This window comes from Penaeus vannamei, chromosome 35 (assembly GCF_042767895.1).
Source record: "Penaeus vannamei isolate JL-2024 chromosome 35, ASM4276789v1, whole genome shotgun sequence".
Lineage (NCBI taxonomy): Eukaryota > Metazoa > Arthropoda > Malacostraca > Decapoda > Penaeidae > Penaeus > Penaeus vannamei.
In genome coordinates, this window is record NC_091583.1 from 13,256,812 (window position 1) to 13,264,311 (window position 7,500).

A 7,500-nucleotide genomic window follows, 5' to 3' on the forward strand; every position below is an offset into this window, starting at 1 on the left:
AGAGCAAGAGTGTATGTCCAGCTGGCGTTTGATACCGCTAGTGCAGGCAAGCATGGGCATGATCATGCGATCATTCCGTCATGCGCGCGGGCAGGAAGAGGGCCGGTAGGGTCTGTACAGAGCAAAGGAACCATTTTGTTAGTGAGCACAAAATGTCGGAGGGGTGATAACTTAGCATAGCATGTCATTAGCACGGCGCTCCTCGGCCTTACCCTCGCTCCGGCGTGGAGGCCCGCGGAGAGACCTCTCGACCTCTCGCCGCGCCTTTCCATACGCCGTGTTTCTCTTTTTTCTCTTCCCTTATTTTTTGCATTTGCACCGCGTTTCATCTCCCGTTAAATTAATCCCATTACTCTCCGATCATAAATAGAAATAAAACTCGACGTCCTGACTACCATTATCCCCATTATTCAGGCCGCTGGGACCCCCTCCAACCCTCCCGTAGCTTTCCAGATGAGTGGGTCGCTGGAAGCGTCTGGCATCCCTCCCCTGACAGTTGGCAAAATACGATTGCCCGCCCTGGAACGAGGGAGTCGGTAACAGGCTGAATAACTTAGCGGCCGAGAATACCATTATTTCCAGGGGCGAATTTGCACTTGAAAGCACCTCTATTTTCTCTCCTTATCTTCCTCATGGATTGATGCGGCCTTCTCCGCTTGTGCTACGGTTGCCTGGCGTGGAAGGGGCGTGCATGGGCCGCCAGCGAACAGGAGAAAGGGGGAAGGAGTGGGACTTGCAAGGATAGACTGTGCAAGGATTGAGAGCCTCTATTGCCGGACTAACGGTGAAGAAATATCGAATGCTGTGGCGTTTGCCGATTTTGTGAGAATGCTGTCGTTCGAGTGATTAAAGGGACAATTCATAATAAATAAAACCTGGTGATTAGGAACCTCGGAACGACTCCTTGTAACAATATTCCCATGTTACTCTCACCTGCCTGGCTATAAACGTAATGAATAATATGCTGATGACGTCAAAATGCAAACCTCTTTTGGCTAATTCTACATTTGTTGTACAGCAGCTGGTGCCAAAGACCACAAACAAGCACGGAACAGCTGCTGTTAAAGAGGGACTGCGGGCCATATGTTCAGCAGTCGCAGTGGCTCTGAACTCGAGCGCTTTGTTGATTTTTAGCTGTTATTTAGCGGTTTGCCGACCTCGTTTATGATCGACGGGCGAGTTATTTAACATTCAAAACTCTCTTAAGCTAGAATTGAAAATCGCGCTTGGATCGCCGATCTGCCCGTGCCTGGCCTTGGAATGTAGCGAAATGCTCCTCCCCCCTCCCCCTCTCCTCCCATTCACCCCCGTCCCTTCCCCTCCCTCTAAACACACCTACCTAGCCCGAGACCCCTCCCCCTCCCACCCCCTCCCTCCTCGACGCAAGGGGGGAGGGGTAGGGGAACCCCGAACGACCCCCAGACTTCATTAATCGTGATGTATGTCGAGCAGGGACCGCGTGAGGACTCGCGAGATGCGCTCACAAGGGCCTGGTGATCGCGGAGGTTATTCCCGAGGCAGTTTATCACACGTCGGCCGGCCTGGTCTTGCGCCGGGGGTCTCCTGCATGACTCCTTCCTGGGGATTATCGGTTAAAGAAAACATGGGGGACGTCGCTGCCCCGTACAAGTTCGTCCTCATACTCCACACGTGTATTTTTAGTGTAGCTTGTGATCCTTTACAGAATGCAGTTTAAGTATGTGCTTATGATAAAGCCATAGAGCGGGGGAGAAGATAGATCGCTACATATACGAGCCAGCTTCCACTTCGTTCTATATATCATCGTTATCAGAACATTGTTCCTCCTGCAGGACTAAGATCTCATCGTCAGTGCTCCAGAGGTCTCACTCACGTCCTCTGTGTTAAGATCCAGACTCCCTCACACACTACGCAGAATCAGCACCATCGCATTCATTATAATTTTCCAGCCTCCTCCCCCAACTCCTCCCGTTTCTGCCCTCCTCTTCTCCTCCTCCTCCTCCCGTTTCTCTCTTCTTCTCCTCCTCCTTCTCCTCCCGTTTCTCCCCTTTTCTCCTCCTCCCGCTTCTCCCCTCCTCTCCTCCTTCCGTTTCTCCCCTCTTTCTCCTCCTCCTCGTCCCGTTTCTCCCCTCTTCTCCTCCTCGTCCCGTTTCTCCCCTCCTCTTCTTCTACTCCTTTTCCCGTTTCTCCCCCTCTTTCTCCTCCTTCCCACTCCTCCCTTTCTTCTCCCCCTTTCCCCCAACCCCCTTCTTTTTACCCCTTTGCGTTGGGGTGACATTTATGTTCCCCCGTCGCCATCTTCATCATTCTCCCTCAGTCTTCTCCCATCCCTTATATCATCGTCCTCTGGGGTGATGCCATTTCCCTCCCCCCCCCTCACCTCCCCCCCTTAACCCCCGCCCCCCCTCTCACCTCACCTCCATCATCACGCTCTATTCATCTCTTTCTGCCTCGTGTCGGCTCCATCTCGTGAATCATTAGATGAAAGGTAACAAACGCACTGCAACTTTCACATCCATTCCGATCTTTTTTTTTCTCGCTGTTCAAAACCAACGTTGCAATATCATGATGGAAGAGACATTGCAGGAGAGGCTCGAGGGAGGCTGTAGGAGGGGAGAGAAGATGCCCTAAGATCGGTTCCTGGTTTGTTTAGCTCCTCATGCGGTGTGTTGCGGCGCCTAAAGACTTATTTACAATCGTCGGGAGTCGAAGGACCAAAAGAGCGGAATGAAAGAGCCGAATGCAACAGCAGCAGGCCGTCATGTTGCTTGTGTACTGCTTATATTAAAAAAAGAAAAAAAAATCTACACATACATAAACATACGCATGCATATTTATATTCATTTATTTATTTATTCATTCATATATGCTTATATCTTTCTTACAATTTATGTATATATGTATCCCTCTTTATATGTACGTATGTATATATATATATATATATATATATATATATATATATATATATATATATATATATATATTGTGTGTGTGTGTGCGCGTGTTTATTTGTGTTAGTGTGTGTGTTAGTGTGTTAGTGTGTGTGTGTGTGTGTGTGTGTGTGTGTGTGTGTGTGTGTGTGTGTGTGTGTGTGTGTGTGTGTGTGTCTACATATGTAAATATATATATATATATATATATATATATATATATATATATATATATATATTCATATATATGTATATACATATTTTAACTCAGACACATATATGCATATGCATATATATATATATATATATATATATATATATATATATATATATATATATATATATATATATATATATATATATATATATATGTGTGAGTGTGTGTGTGTGTGTGTGTGTGTGTGTGTGTGTGTGTGTACAGATATCTGTATACATAATGGCATCGTGTTTGTCTTTTAAATTTTTTATTTGTTTATTCCATTTCCTCTTGCCACACTCTCCCATCCCCACCTGCAGATATAGGAAAATACAAACGGTAATTTTTATTTATTCATTTATTTTGTGTTCTTCCGGAACAACAGCTTATGCAACTGTTCCCCGCTGGTGATTTTAATGAGAGTTCTCCAAAGCATTTTTATTCATATATCGATAACGCTCACGTGCAAGCAAAGCCTCGAGTTTACGATTGGCTCTCTTGCCCCTAATTACCATGAGAATTGGACTTTTGATAAATGGTCTGGGTTGCAGCGGCGGCAATATTCCCGGGCCGGACCTCGCCACACTCGACTCCCTGTTCTATGTGCCTACCACCAAAAGGCCTAGATTGCAACAACGACTTTAAGCGGGATTAATGCCGTCTGAATAATGCATACACAAAGCTGCGGGTTGGAGCGAGGGTTGGGAGAACACCCCCGGAGGTAACGACCCTGGCAGAGGGCGGTGTCGGGCCGGGCGAGGCGGGGAACGTGTACCATGTCCGTCGCTAATATACGGCCAACTAGTAATCAAGGGGCCGCGACCAGCCCGGCCCCGACTTCCATGATGTACCTTCCCTAGGGTACCCTCCCCCCTTCCCCCTTACTCCAGCTCGACCAGCTAGGCACGTCCGCCCTCCCCCCGTGCGCAAGGGCCTTCTCCCCGGCGGAACACGGAGCTACAGAACCCTCCGCTCCTGCAAAGCCCCTTTCGAGGTTGGGGCTTGGAGTCTTGTTGATCCGCAATAAGCCCTTTTCCTTGTATAGACTCGCACCCTGAAAGAAACTTTCCTTTTTCTAAATTTAGCTTTTGAAAACGCTCGTAACTTTCTTTCGGTGTTTCAACCATGTCAATCGTGATTATGAAAATTTAAATCCACGTGAAGCCAATCTTTATGAAGCCTAGTGTCTTGTACGGTCACTTGTACCAGAACACCGTCATTAGTATATGAACTTTAATTATATGTACGTACAATAATAGAGTAAGGACGTATAAATAAAGATATGAATATAGATAAAGAACAACAACAAATATATGAATAAATTTAAAAATAAATGTATAAATATATATGTATGCATATATGTATGTATGTATGGAGCAAAAGAGACCTAGTGCTGTCTTCCATCCTCGTGAGAGAAGAGCCTGGCCTCTTTACCCTTGAATAACTTAAAAGTAGAATGAAAGTCGAACATGCAAATCGTGTCTAAACCTAAATAACCGTCTTCCTTGAAGCAACTTTCCACTCTCAACGTTAGCTAAACACAAGGAAGTCTTGCTTGTAAGAAACCACAAGCGGAGATGCTCACGTGCTTGCAAGTCAGCAACCTCCACAAACCTTTATCCGTTACAACTCTGTTCCTAGCAGTAACAGCCGCCACCTGCAGTTAAATGTAGTGGAATTCCTCAGAGCAATTTTACAAATGTAAAACTCAAATATTTTGTCTACCATTAATTATTTCCTCTCCCTCTCTCTCCCTTCCCACCGCTTGAGGTCCTCTACCTTTCCCACCATAGTACACAATGGAGGACCACAGCGCCTAGCAACCGTCACCCTCTAAATAGGATTCTGCCCCCTCTAAAACCCATACAGGCAACAGTCGCCCCTGGTAACAACGCCTTATTTTCCTGTAGTGCCTCTTTAACAACCGCTTAATTACGGGACTAATTCTACATCCTTGCACTTCCTCACGCAGGGCCCCAACCTGTTAGTCTGTGCCGTTATTCCTTTAGCATTTCCATAGCGTTTCCTATTGAAAACAAAATATCTCAAAGGATAGCCTTTGCTTTTCAAAGACAAATACACGTAACAAGGCTCAGCACAGTAAAAACCCTGACCATTCCCCTTCCCTTTCTCCTCCCCATTGTCGACACCTCACGTTGACTTTACCATCCCGTTGGACACTCCTCCGGGCCGTTCTTGACTGTTCCTCAACTCCTGTAACGTCCCTCTTTAACCATGATGGGATCTTAGCTACCACAACAAACACCTCGTCGAATTTCAGCTCACAAGAACATCCACAAAGGAAATTCTTCGCCGCCACTACGGAACTTAACAATATAAACCCACTACTGCAGCCAGTTACCCAACCCTCTTCGTGGGATCCAATAGCCGCGTGAACACCATTCTACGAGGCAATGCCGTAGTTAACATAATTTAGTGTAGTCTGAAGATGAAGTCTTGTTGGCCTTCAGTAGGTAATCAGCAGGTGTTCAGGGCATTTTCGGCAGGTGTGCGGCCCCGACAGTTCCCTCAAGACGTGATCTATTTTCTGTTGGAGGCACTTTTTGGTATACGTTGAGATGATGGTAATTACAGCCCTGGAAGGAAAGCGGTTTGGACGGGTATTTTAGCTCGAAGTCCGGCTGCTTTTCTGGATATTGTTTTTACTTGTTGTTTCTGAAAAGGAAGTTTATTTTTTGCTTATGCTCATAAAAATAAGTTTCGTACTTTATGATTCGGCATTGCAGAGGAGTTATGCACAGAGATGTAGGAAAAGAATAAAACAAAACAGAGAATATAATTTTCATGTGATACAAACGAACTCGGTGAAGAAGAGCAGGGGTCGATAAGTTAACCCCACAAGGATCTATAAGTTACCCCATGCTGGGACTTCAAGGATCAACTGGTTTTCGGCTGACGCAACGCCCAGACTGCGACCAAAAGAGAAAGAAAGAGATTAGAAGAGGAAGAAGAAAAGCGGAGGACTATTGGCCGTATCGAAAAGAGAAACTCGATTTTTCAGTATAATAATCTGCCACTAAAGCACACTTCACGACTGGCCATAAAATGGACAACTTTCTAAACCGAAGGGAGATTTCGCCCTGCAATCATGGCGGATCCTCGGCGGGCAGCGAAGCCTCGGCTCCCCGGAGGACGTGCAGGGGGCGAGGCCAGGGTTACCAATCTTCGCTTACGTTCCCCGACCCTGAGGGAGAGAGAAAAACGAAATTAAGTGAAATGATCTATGAGGGTCGGAGATAAAAGAAGAAAGAGGGAAGATTCCCCTTTGGATCCCCCTTTTTGTCTTCTTTATCATAGGATAAAGGAATCATTGTTTGCATCACAAGGCGTTGGATGCATGCTGTGGCATTGCCAGCAGTGGTTGTTCATAATACTTACCGTCATTAGATTTTCTTTATATTTTTTTATTAAGCCATTATCAATCTCAAGGTCTATTTATATGTAAATTTACGTAACATTATCAGGTATTTCAAAACCTTCATCTTGTGCCCAAAGACTGTCTGCATTGGGTATTAGCAACACTGTTTCATTCTGGCCGGGAAGGAGGGATACCGGGCTATAATTTTCATCTTGGATCACAGATGGCGTTGATTATATGTTCAGTAAATTTATAAGGGGGCGTGCTTGCCTCATGTGGAATTCCAAGGTGAAAGAATTATACCTGGTTTTACAATTTAAATGGCAGAGGCCGTGGGTATCATATTTTGTAGGCACGTATTTCCTTTTGTTTAGCTGAAGGTATAATTTTCTGATATAATTACGATATTGGACCGTGATGTAGAATCGCCTTTTGCTCTTTCAAGGCATGCATTAGTCTTTGAAGAAGGGGCTGTTCCCGAATGCAATTAAAAGTTTTATTTGACAAGTATCTTGTATATGGACGTTATTTAGATGTTAGCATGTATCCCCTTCGAAATTTAAGGCTACGGAAAGGGGCTGTTGTTCCCCCTGATATTTATCCGATGCAGAATGGGTACGAAATATTTGCATCGAAGATACTCGTTAAGTAATTAAGAAGCACAAAATGTTATATATTACCTGAATTCCCTCATGAGATACTGCTTTCAGCCTGTAGTTTTCAGAAATAAATTTCGTTCTTTATAACAGTTTTATTTTCTCGACTTCAAGGTATTACGAAGTTTATATATATATATATATATATATATATATATATATATATATATATATATATATATATATATATATATATATTTATATATGTAAATATATACATACATACATGTATACATATATATATATATATATATATATATATATATATATATATATATATATATTTAAATATACATATATGTATATAAATACACACACATGTATATTTATCTTTATGTATATAGATATCAATATATACAA